Consider the following 12,500-nt stretch of genomic DNA (forward strand, 5'->3'; position numbering starts at 1 on the left):
CCCAAAAAGAAAATACTTTCATCATCATTCAACACTTTTACCTCAATCACACAATCACTGTTTTTGCAGAGGAGCTCGGAATACAACAGTTTATAAGCATATACGTATAAAGATACACAACATATTACTCCAAACTGCTAATATCCCAAACCCCTCCTTTAAAGTGCAGGCACTGTACTTCCCATTTCCAGGACTCAATCCGGCTATATAAAAAAACTGGTTTTCCTGAATCTCGTCACTAAATATTACCCTGCCCACACTACAACAGTTCGTCAGGTCCCAAAAACCATTTGTCTCCATTCACTCCTATCTAACACTCACGCACGCTTGTTGGAAGTCCAGGCCCCTCGCCCACAAAACCTCCTTTACCCCCTCCCTCCAACCTTTTCGAGGATGACCCCTACCCTACTTTCCTTCCCCTACAGATTTATACACTCTTCATGTCATTCTACTTTGATCCGTTCTCTCTAAATGACCAAACCATCTCAATAACCCCTCTTCAGCCCTCTGACTAATACTCTTATTAACAACACCTTCTACTAATTTCCACACTCCGAATTCTCTGCACAATACTTACACCACACACTGTCCTTAGACAGGACATCTCCACTGCCTCCTCACTGCAGCAATTACAACCCAAGCTTCCCACCCATATGAGAGTTGGTACCACTATACTTTCATACATTCCCTTCTTTGCCTCCATAGATAACATTTTTTGTCTCCACATATACCTCAACACACCACTCACCTTTTTTCCTCCATCAATTCTATGGTTAACCTCATCCCTCATAAACCCATCCGCTGACACGTCAACTCCCAAATACAGTGGACCCTCGACCAACGATGGCATCATCTAACGTTAAATCTGACTAGCGATACATTTTAATGCAAAAATTTTGCCTCGACTAGCGCAAAAAAACTCGACCAACATGATTCGTTCCGTCTGAGACGCGTCCACTTGTGGCCAGTGTTTACAAGCCAGCCAGCCACCGCGGTCCCATCCAAACATACAATCGGAACATTTCATATTATCACAGCGTTTTTAGTGATTGCACCTGCAAAATAAGTCACCATGGGCCCCAAGAAAGCTTCTAGTGCCAACCCTACAGCAAAAAGGGTGAGAATTACTATGGATATGAAGAAAGAGATCATTGCTAAAGTATGAAAGTGGAGTGCGTGTCTCCGAGCTGGCCAGGTTGTTTGTACACAAAACCCCAATCAACCATCGCTACTATTGTGGCCAAGAAAATGGCAATCAAGGAAGCTGTTCTTGCCAAAGGTGCAACTATGTTTTCGAAACTGAGATCGCAAGTGATAGAAGATGTTGAGAGACTGTTATTGGTGTGGATAAACGAAAAACAGATAGCAGGAGATAGCATCTCTAAAGCGATCATATGTGAAAAGGCTAGGAAGTTGCAGGAGGATTTAATTAGAAAAATGCCTGCAACTAGTGATGTGAGTGAATTTAAGGCCAGCAAAGGTTGGTTTGAGAGATTTAAGAATCGTAGTGGCATACATAGTGTGATAAGGCAAGGTGAGGCTGCCAGTTTGGACCAAAAAGCAGCTGAAAAATATGTGCAGGAATTCAAGGAGTACATAGACAGTGAAGAAATGAAACCTGAACAAGTGTTAAATTGTGACACTGACAATGTTGTGAAACACTTTAGGAATGTCATAAAGGAACGGGAGGCACAGGCCTCTATGGACAGATATGTTGTGCGACAGAGGTCCAGTGATTCTCAAGCTGGTCCTAGTGGCATTGAAAGAACAAGGGAAGTAACCCTGGAAAAGGACTTGACACCTCAAGTCCTAATGGAAGGGGATTCCCCTTCTAAACACTAACACCATCCACAGTCTCCTCTCCTCCCATCCCATCAATCATCACCAGATCTTCAATAAAGGTAAGTGTCATGTAATTGTACATGTCTTCTTCAGTTTGTGTGTATTAAAATTAATATTCATGTGGTAATTTTTTTTTTTTTTCAATACTTTTGGGAGTCTTGCACGGATTAATTTGATTTCCATTATTTCTTATGGGGAAAATTAACTCGACTAACGATAATTTTGATTAACGATGAGCTCTCAGGAATGGATTAATATCGTTGGTCGAGGGTCCACTGTATCTGAAAACATTCACTTCTTCCACACTCCCTCTCTTCAATGTGATATCCAATTTTTCTTTATCTAAATCATTTGATACCCTCATCACCTTACTCTTATCTATGTTCACTTTCAACTTTCTACCTTTATACACCCTCCCAAACTCATCCATTAACCTTTGCAACTTTTCTTTAGAATCTCCAATAAGCACACTATCATCAGCAAAAAGTAACTGTGTCAACTCCTATTTTGTATTTGATCCTCATTTACTTCACATCTATAAATATATTAAACAACCATGGTGACATTACACATCCCTGTCTAAGACCTACTTTTACTGGGAAGTAGTCTCCCTCTCTCCTACACACCCTAACCTGAGCCTCACTATCCTCATAAAAACTCTTTACAGCTTTTGGTAACTTACTACCTATTCCATACACTTGCAACATCTGCCACATTGCTCCCCTATCCACTATCATATTCCTTTTCTAAATCCACAAATGCAATGAAAACTTCCCTACCTTTATCTAAATACTGTTCACATATGTGTTTCAATGTAAACACTTGATCTACACATCCCCTACCCACTCTAAAACCTCCTTGCTCATCCGCAATCCTACTCTCTGTCTTACCTCCAATTCTCTCAATAATTACCCTACCATACACTTTTCCTGGTATACCTAATAAACTTATTCCCCTATAATTTTTACAAACTCTTTTGTCCCCCTTCCCTATGAAGAAACTATACATGCTCTCTGCCAATCCCTAGGTACCTTCCCCTCTTTTATCATTTATTAAACAAAAATAGCAACACTACATCGCCCCCTGCTTTTAACATTTCTGTCATGATCCTGTCAGTTCCAGCTGCTTTACCCACTTTCATTCTATGTAATGCCTCATGCACCTCCCCCACACTCACATCCTGCTCTTCGTCACTCCTAAAAGATGTTATACCTCCCTGGCCAGTGCATAAAATTACCGCCTCCCTTTCTTCACTGACATTGAAAAGTTCCTCAAAATATTCCCGCCATCTACCCAATACCTCCAGCTCCTCATCTACTAACTCCCCTACTCTGTTTTTAACTGACAAATCCATTTGTTTCCTAAGTTTTCTTAACTTGTTCATCTCACTCCAAAAATTTTTCTTATTTTCTCCCACTCTACCATCTGCTCTTCTTTTGCATTCTCACCACCCTCTTCAAACTCCTTCCCTTAATTTAGTCACATCTGTTGTTCTTATTAAAGTCACCTACTCAAAATATTTATGAAAATCATGGACTTCATAGCCAAATGTCAGTGTTAGTAATCTAATAAAATGCATTCACCTTTCTCAAAACATTATGTTACCTAAGTCTTCTCTTGGCTTCTAATCATTCCACATGCAGAGGTCGGGAAACATTTTCTCTACTGAATATACTGTATGTAATAACTATTCTACATATCAAGCTTAGTTTTAATAGCTTTTTAATTATATACTATATATAAAGTAGCATAATAAATCTGAATTTTAAATTTCAATAAAATTAATTCTGAGTCTGAAATTTACACTTGAAAATTTTTATGTGGTAAATGATAAAGCCCTAGCCTTCACAAAAATTGGCATTATCTAAAGATTGACTAAATTTTCTAAACAAACATTACCTGAAAACAGACTGCCAAAGTATGGTGTACAGTGGCTTTTAAGGTGTCTTCTACTTCATTGGTATATGTTTTCTGTACATCCTGAAAGTGTGGTAGAAATCAGCACTCCACACTAAAGTGAGGGGAGCAGAGCTCACACCACTCTGAAAGGAACAGGTGGTGTGTCAGAACTGGACGAGATGGGGTGTTGAATGTGGCTGAAGGGGTGCTGCCACAATGGCAGGGATCCTAGTTAGCTGATGAAACACTCCAGGGCTGAACTGTCTTCTGCCACAGCAAGCCGGCCAGGCGAGATGGATAACGTTGGGGGGGGAGACTCGGCAAGCAGTCCCCGAGGCTCCTGCAGACTCTTGAATAGCACCTGTCATGGGCATCAGAAAGTGCACTAAACTGCCTGGACTTGCAGCTACCACCACTGGGCACTGTTAGCTGCTGAAGTCCAGGCAAAATGGCACCATGTGCACATCACATGGGCTAACATCACTCATCATCACTTCACACTCCACACTACAAACAGATACAAAATACACATCTTTAAAGCCGCACCATTTTCCCATACGTTAGTATGATATTTCACATAAAAAACCCGAAATCACTCCGCGGAAACTTCTTTTCTCGAACGGGCATACGAGAGCGTACAACACAACACCGCTGTAAAATTCTTGGTGAGCAACATCCACCACCATCCTTTTTGCTGTATGATGATTTAGCCAAATGAGGGTGACAACTTAGTATAATGACAAAATAACTGTTAGGAGATAAAAGATTGGAAAGGTGAAAATAATTCACAAAAAAAAAAAAAAAAAAAAAAAAAAAAAAAAAAAAAAAGTCAACCACCAAATGAAAAAAATCGACTAGCCAACAATATTTATATCCCCAATCTCCCTAAAAGTATACGAAACGAATTCTTTATTCTGTATCTAGATTGTACCTTATGTTAGTATGAAGAAAAACAATTAATTCCACCAATGATAGTTAACTTTTCAGCATTTACAACCAGTACTCTCAGTATGTTAAAAAGAGACAACTACTCTACTTGAGTGAACTTTTTTAATCGCTAAATCACAACAAATGCTTACAAGCCTTGACTGCAAACTACCGGTACATACTGGATGGAATGGTTACATACTAGTCTAGTCTAGTTAATGACAAAGTCTTCATCTGTTGTCATGCATCTCAACCAAAAAATGTAAGCAAATGCATATTCTTAAAGATTTTTGTATTGCTTTATGAGGTTTGTTTTTCAATTTACCATATATAAATTTCATAGCCAATAATCTCTTAATTCCATGTACTATCTAAAAAGCAGCCCATGTTTTTATATTCCTAACAGAACCAAACAGGGTGTAATGGTCAATGGTACACATGAACCTACATGGAGACAATAAAACATTTAAAATCAGTACTGTATATTTTGACCTCACACTAAGGCTTTCAGTAGACTAGTGAAATTTGCAAAAGAGGGTCTCAGTGCTAAGCTGAAATATACAGTATCCTTTATTCGAGTTGTTTCCTAGTATGAGTTCAAATTTAACATGCCATCACACACAGTAAAACAAATGCCTATAAACTATACTGTACTTAACATTGTTTAGCTGTCTCTGAATGACTATTTGCCTTTCTAGCTGAAATTTACAAGAGCACTAATTTTTATGAGAAATTAACTTATGTTCTGCCAATCAAACTTTCTGGCTTCTAATGAATGAATAGCAGAGATTATGGAACTAGATCAGATGAGCATTCATATACCAAGACAAACCTAGAACTACAGTCATTAAATTTGCATTAATAATTTTCTTCTGCTTACCTAGGAAATCATGCTAAGAAAGTAGCAAATTATAATTTAATATGGTATCAAAATAAATAAGTTAATGAGAAAACTTACTAAAAACTGTATCAATGAAAGGCTTTAAACTTTTCTCATAGAACAGGCTATAATCTCCTGGCCATTACAGAGGCGTTATGAAAACTAGGGAGGCAAAGATGCTTAGTTAGTAGACATGGCACCACTTGTGACTAAAAACTAAACATTCATTGAAGAGCCTAAATTAAACCTAGTTTCATAATTAAACTAATTCTAATCATATATCCAATTTAAGTACACAAAATAATGTATCTGAGAAAAACAAAGACATTAAGCTTGAAAAAAATGAAAAGGCCAAAAAATGGGCAAAGTGCAAGGGAGTTTAAATGTCTGAGGTTCAACAGTATATGGGAGGGATGTTATGTGATGACTACAACCACCAATGAGAAAATACGTAGATGGAGTCTTGCTCAATGGATCACAGCCTGCCGTGTAGGAAACCCTCCATTTGCAGATTGTAATGATGAGAAACTTCTTCCATAGGGCAGTATTTGTACTGAGAACAGCAACTGAGGAAGCAACTATGCTGCTAAGGCAATAACAGTCACTTCTGACTGCCGTGCTCACTGAAGTACGTATTCAAAGACTGGTCTCTTGAAGGTCAAGTGCTGACATTTCAGTCTTACCCCAACTGGTTCTGAAGACTTGTATGTGTAGGAAGATGTAAAATGCTGAGATTTTCCTTAATGGATGTCCTTTCTGGTGCTTGCACAACAGGAGGACTGGCGTACAACTGCAGCATGGTAACGAGTAAGTATTCACTCGCACATCCTTTACAGATGTATGATTTTGAACATACAATAAAGATCTTCCACTGACAATACAAAGGCATTCCTGAATGGGAATACCCTATCTGAAGACATCTAAGCACTGGTACGGAAACAGCACTAATGTTGCTTGAGGTTGATATAATGCACAAATGTTTCGGGTGCATATGATAAGACCCACTACAAACTTATGCTTGTAGAAGTTGCACAATTCATAATTATTTCAGTAACAAAATAATTCAGGAATAATGTGAAGACATATCACACTATCTGAATGAGAGGTGTTGACTTCAAATATAACAGCAGGCATTGTGTGTATCACCAAACACATCCACACAATGTATCAGATGAAGTCCAATTTGTTTGCCAAGTGAAGTATTGTGTAAAAAGATGGAAGGTTTATGCTGTCAGCAAGTCAACATGCTTATCCTGATGACCTAGCATAAACAAATCTTGACTGTTTCCAAGGTTGTTTGAGAGAGCCAATGTTCTCCAATAAACATTACAGCTGACACTTCTATTCAGCCCAGGTTTTGCGTGTTTGATGACTGAGGATCCCTGTTGCACTTTGAAGCTGAGGTTCTCTGATGTTCTACATGAAACTTCTGAGCCTTGAGAAAGATGATCTATGTTATGGCTCAGGCCCAGAATCCGAAGTGCTGACTAGAATTCAACCATGGCCAAAGGCTTCTGTCCACTACCAAGCCAAGGTAAGATGAAAACAGAAGTTTGGGGTCAGTGGTTGGCTTTGTGGACCATGGACCCATCAAAGACAGGAGACATACGGCGTAAGCTGGCTAGTTCCTGTGAGAGGTGGTGAGAAGAGGGTGATGTTTGGGATCGGCTGGGAAGATAGTAGGCCATGTATCAAGTAACCCCAATGAGGCCCACCAAAGGCAACTGCCCGTCAGATTGTGGGGCTGCCCACAAGGGTGCCCCCTGGGGTAGACTGCTAGGGGGGCAACACGTGACCACGGGGGACAACCCTTCCCCGGCTGGGGTGGAGGGCAGAGCCACACCGTATATTGTTGGGCAATTGGGCATGGCTGGCCACATGGCAACCTCCTGGGAACAGAATAGTTTATTACTCAATCTGAACATAATTCATAATGTCCACAAATAGTCCTCCTCACCTTAATTCTACTAATCATGACTAGTGGAGCATGATACTGGATTTACATTTATAACCACCCATTGTAAAATTTCACTCAAATAAAAAAAAAATCATAGAAGTCAGTCATACAAGAGACTCCCTGACCAGTCAGTATTAACAATCTGACATTTTTATCAAACAAAAACATGAAGTCCGAGACAAGATTTTCTTCATATTTTATAAATTTGACCTTCAGTCATTGGCCTACTGCATAAATGCTTTGGAATTATTTTATCTGCTTCGAAGAATAATCAACTATGCCTTTTTGAGTGTAATGCTGATTTATTTCATATGATGTATTTAAACAGCATACATATATTTATTTCAATCTTCCTACCTTTACCTTCACGTATTACTGAGCTTCCATGGTATAAATTAGTGTACCATAGTTCCCCTTACCATACTTACCTGAAGAGGTCGCCAAATCACAAAAAATTCTTCTAGAATTTAGATAATTCTTTCTTTTATAATGAAAAATAACTAACGACATCACATGTTAGACCCAACAATAATGCTGCTGCACAATCACATAAAGCAACTATGAGAGCGAAAGCTGAACATTTGGCAACGAATCATGTCCTCAATATGCTTATCCTTTACAACTGTATGATAGTAAAGTCATCTGCTTCACCAATACAGTCGAACCTCATTTATCCAATGTTCTGTAAATTGAAAACGCATAACTAAAAATACAAAGGGTTCTACCAATGTCCCTCTAACCCAGGGGTCAGCAACCCCTGGCCTGTGGACCAAATCTGGCCCGCGTGAGGTTTTCGTCCAGCCCGCCAACTTAACACCTGAACACTAATTAGTATCGAATACAGATGCAGTAGTTCACTTCAAGGTTAAGCAGTCCCTGGAAAAGTTACTTCGTATTCTCCCTCTCAAGAGTTTTTCATTGGAGTTTGTCGTCTGGTGATAAAACAACTGTACAGTAGGTACAGTTGACCTCCAGATTAAGATATTATCGGATTAAGTAATAATCGGATTAAGTAACGTTTTTGTGTCAAAATATTGGCTCAGTTAACCCTTTCGGGGTCCAGAGGCCAAATTTCAAAGTGCAACCAGGGTCCAAGAATTTTAAAAAAATAATTTTGTAAGTTTTTCTTATGAAATGCTAGAGAATCTTTTTCTGAAGGTAATAAAACAAAAAGTACGAAATTTGATGGAAAATTGACGAAATTATACTCACGAATTTTGATGTCAGCGATATTTACGTATTGGCGATTTTGCCGACTTTGACTCCCATTTTAGGCCAATTACATTATTCCAGTCGACCAAATTCTTAGCTATTTCACTAGTATTACTTCTATTCTATCGACTGAGCACAAGAAATTGCCAAGTCAACTGTTTCAACTAAAAAAAAAGTGATCAGAAATTAGTAATTTGTCCAATTTAATACAGAGTTCAAAATATCCTAATTTCAAAATAAGGTCCAGAATAAACAATGCAGGCATTCCTGGCACTAAACTAACAATTCCTCTGTTCATTAGTTATGTTTTCAGGTTTAACAAATGAATTCCATTTTGATTTTTTATTCACATAATGAATTCTTATTCAAACCAAAATATAGAAAATTTACTGTTATGCAATATTGTAATAATTGTATGAATAATATCACCACATTTGTGAATGTATATTAGACCCACCAGCTGGCGTGTATTAGACGTGCGAGGTCATTTTTTTACTCTTGAACATCGGCAAAAATTGAACATTTCTGCGTCTTTGAGCTCAAGTTTCAAGCGATTTCCATTACCAAAACCAATCAAAATCTTCTCTATTTCTGTAATACATCTTCCATTCTATGAAATGGGACCAAGAAATCGCAAATACAACTATAAAAAACATACAAAAAACACTGCAAAGTCGGTTTTAATAAAAAATTACGGTCTCAGTTTTTTTTCTCATTATGCACTGTGTGCTGCAAGATTTGTTTTATGTGGTGCACACATACCACATAGATGTATTCTCTCATATCTAGGCCCAAATTTACCACTCACAGCTCATCAGAGTGAGCTGAGCTCATGGCGTAGATCTACGGTTTGGACCCTCAATGTATAGCCATAGATCTATGGCACGGACCCTGAAAGGGTTAATGATGCTGAACTCTGTTGAAGTCATTCGTCCCGAACGTGTCCGCATGCCGTGAGCTGCCCAGACACTCGTGTACAGCCAGTGTGCCACTGTTTACCAGCCAGTGAGGACAATTCCACGTGTACATGCAATACATTTTGCATTACAGTGGACCCTCAAGTTTAGAACTGCTCCCAACTCGACATATTATGCAAGTGTATTTTTGCAAGTGCTTTTGTAAGTATTTTTGTGGGTCTGAAACAGATTAATCTAATTTACATTATTCCTGATGAGAAGAAATTCGTTCGGTCACAGCACTTGAACAGCCGTCTGGAAGGAAATAAGTTCGAAACTCGAGGGTCCACTGTATTCCATTGTTTTTAGTGCTTGTAACTACTAAATAAGCCACCATGGGCCCAAAGAAAGCCTCTGTGCCAGCCCTTTGGTAGAGGGTGAGAAACACTATAGAATTCAAGAAAGTTTGTAGAAAGATATGAAAGTGGTGGTGATAGAGGGTGGTACACCAGCCAGGGTGTTTCCACACACACACACACACACACACACACACACACACACACACACACACACACACACACACAAGCCAGTAACTGGCTTCTCGAATTCAACCCAGCCAAATGCAAAGTCATGAAGATTGGGGAGGGGCAAAGAAGACCACAGACAGAGTATAGGCTAGGTGGACAAAGACTACAGACCTCACTCAGGGAGAAAGACCTTGGGGTGTCCATAACACCGAGCACATCACCGGAGGCACACATCAACCAAATAACTGCTGCAGCATACGGGCGCCTGGCAAACCTGAGAATAGCGTTCCGATACCTTAATAAGGAATCGTTCAAGACACTGTACACTGTGTATGTTAGGCCCATACTGGAGTATGCAGCACCAGTCTGGAACCCACACCTGGTCAAGCACGTCAAGAAGTTAGAGAAAGTACAAAGGTTTGCAACAAGGCTAGTCCCAGAGCTCAAGGGAATGTCGTATGAGGAAAGGTTAAGGGAAATCAGACTGATGACACTGGAGGACAGAAGGGTCAGGGGAGACATGATAATGACATACAAGATACTGCGGGGAATAGACAAGGTGGACAGAGATAGGATGTTCCAGAGAGGGGACACAGGGACAAGGGGTCACAACTGGAAGCTGAAGACTCAGACGAGTCACAGGGACGTTAGGAAGTATTTCTTCAGTCATAGAGTTGTCAGGAAGTGGAATAGCCTAGCAAGTGAAGTAGTGGAGGCAGGAACCATACATAGTTTTAAGAAGAGGTATGATACAGCTCAGGAAGCAGAGAGAGGACCTAGTAGCGATCAGTGAAGAGGCGGGGCCAGGAGCTGAGTCTCGACCCCTGCAACCACAATTAGGTGAGTACAATTAGGTGAGTATACACACACACACACACACACACACACACACACCAGCCAGGGTACTTCCCCCCTCCACACTAGCCAGGATACTTCCCCCTCCACACACACACACCAGCCAGGGCACTTTATTTATTTATTTATTTATTTATTTTATGTCTTTGCAAACAGTACACTGAGATTTTGTATTTACAATAGTGGGTTGCAATGCAAAGAGAGCCTCTATTATGCCTAGACATTATGGGCCAACTTAACATTATTGGCTTACAGACTACTTCCCCCCCCCACACACCAGCCAGAGGGTGCTTCCCTCCCCACACACCAACCAGAGTGCTTCCCCACACACACACACCAGCCAGAGTTCCCCCACACACCAGCCAGTGCCCACCCCACACACACACACACACACACCAGCCACAGTACTTCCCCACACACCAGCTAGGTACTTCCCCACACACCAGCCAGGGTATTTCCTACACACACCAGCCAGGTACTTCCCCACACAAGCCAGGTACTTCCCACACTCCAGCCATGGTACTCCCACACACACCAGCCAGGGTACTTCCCCACACACACCCCAGCCAAGGTACTTCCCTTACCACACACCCCAGCCAGGGTACTTCTACCCCACACACACAAGCCAGGGTACTTACCCCCACACACACACACCAGCCAGGGTACTTCCCCCCCACACACCCCAGCCAGGGTACTTACCCCACACACACACCAGCCAGGGTACCTCCCCACACACACACACACACACCAGCCTGGGTACTTCCCCCCACACACACCAGCCAGGGTACTTCCCACCCCCAGCCAGGGCCAGGTACTTCCCCACACACACTCAGCCAGGGCATTCTTCCCACCCACACACTACCCGCCAGGGTACTTCACACACTAGCCAGGTACTTCCTCTTCCCCTACACACACCCCAGCCAGGTACCTCCCCACACACACCCCAGCTAGGTACTTCCCCACACACACCCCAGCCAGGGTATTCCCCACACTAGCCATGGTACTTCCCCAACACACACCAGCCAGGGTACTTCCCCTACACACACACACCCCAGCCAAGGTACTTCCCCCCCCACACACACCCCAGCCAGGGTACTTACCCCACACACACACAAGCCAGGGTACTACCCCCTACACACACACACCAGCCAGGGTACTTACTACACACACCAGCCAGGTACCGCCAACACACACACACACACACACACACCAGCCAGGGTACTTCCCCACACACCCCAGCCAGGTACTACCCCCCTACCCCCCACACACACACCAGCCAGGGTACCTCACACACACACACACACACACACACACAACCAGCCAGGGTACTTCCCCACACACACCAGCCAGGGTACTTCCCCCACTCAGCCAGGGTACTTCCCCACACACACTAGCCAGGGTACTTCCCCCCCACACACACTAGCCAGGGTACTTCCCCCACACACTAGCCAGGGTACTTCCCCCCACACACACCCCAGCCAGGGTACTTCCCACACACCCCAGCT

General features: G+C 41.7%; 1 protein-coding gene across 7 annotated transcripts in view; it reads right to left on the reverse strand.

Moving 5' to 3' along the window:
• Window positions 1–12,500, reverse strand: part of LOC128688371 (serine/arginine repetitive matrix protein 5) — a 113,711-nt gene that overhangs the window by 74,094 nt on the left and 27,117 nt on the right. For 2 of the 7 annotated variants that reach the window (XM_053776201.2, XM_053776202.2), the window contains exon 1: window positions 3,742–4,489. The gene's annotated coding sequence lies outside the window, so the exon portion shown is untranslated. Of the gene's footprint in view, window positions 1–3,741; window positions 4,490–6,231; window positions 7,438–12,500 lie in introns of those variants that run through there. The other 5 variants (XM_070086757.1, XM_070086756.1, XM_070086758.1 and 2 more) reach the window with 5 other exon arrangements.

Source organism: Cherax quadricarinatus, chromosome 19 (assembly GCF_038502225.1).
Source record: "Cherax quadricarinatus isolate ZL_2023a chromosome 19, ASM3850222v1, whole genome shotgun sequence".
Lineage (NCBI taxonomy): Eukaryota > Metazoa > Arthropoda > Malacostraca > Decapoda > Parastacidae > Cherax > Cherax quadricarinatus.